At 45.0% G+C, this 626-nt stretch overlaps 1 non-coding gene across 1 annotated transcript; it reads left to right on the plus strand.

Annotated features, from left to right (window-relative positions):
• Nucleotides 1–205: 205 nt before the first annotated feature.
• On the plus strand, nucleotides 206–312 carry LOC119472408. Its single transcript, XR_005201563.1, has one exon. It is a non-coding gene; the product is annotated as a U6 spliceosomal RNA (small nuclear RNA).
• Nucleotides 313–626: the final 314 nt, after the last annotated feature.

Here is a 626-nt window from a genome sequence, read left to right on the forward strand (position 1 = left end):
TCACAGCTTCTGTGAAGCCAGGGACAATCGCATTCACCCTATAACTTCCATGTCAGCTGCTTTGCTCTGAATATCCATCCACTGTCCCACTGTGACTACAGACACTCAAACCCGATCCCCTGAAGGCCCTTCTAGGCTTATGAAGCAGACACCATCAGGGAAAACACGAAACGAGTCGACATAAGCATTCAAAATTCCTGGGACTGTGCTCACTCCAGCTGCACATATAGTAAAATTGGAACGATACAGAGAAGACGAGCATGTCCCCTGCACAAGGATGACGTGCAAATTTGAGAGACATTCCATATTTTTTTAATAATAAAAAAAAAATTCCTGGAACAGTGAACTCATGGAAGTGGAGGGTAGAATGGTGATCGCCAGGGGTTGGTCAAAGGATAAATATTTTCAGTTAGAGAAGAGTAAGTTCAAGTGATCTGTTGTACTGCACAGTGACTATAGTCAATAACAAAATATTCTCTTTTTTTTTTCGCTCTTGTTGCCCAGGCAGGAGTGCAATGGCATGATCTCAGCTCACTACAACCTCCACTTCCAGGGTTCAAGCGATTCTCCTGCCTCAGCCTCCTGAGTAGCTGGGATTACAGGCATGTGCCACCACGCCCAGCTAA

Source organism: Cebus imitator, unplaced genomic scaffold (genome assembly GCF_001604975.1).
Source record: "Cebus imitator isolate Cc_AM_T3 unplaced genomic scaffold, Cebus_imitator-1.0 Scaffold99, whole genome shotgun sequence".
Lineage (NCBI taxonomy): Eukaryota > Metazoa > Chordata > Mammalia > Primates > Cebidae > Cebus > Cebus imitator.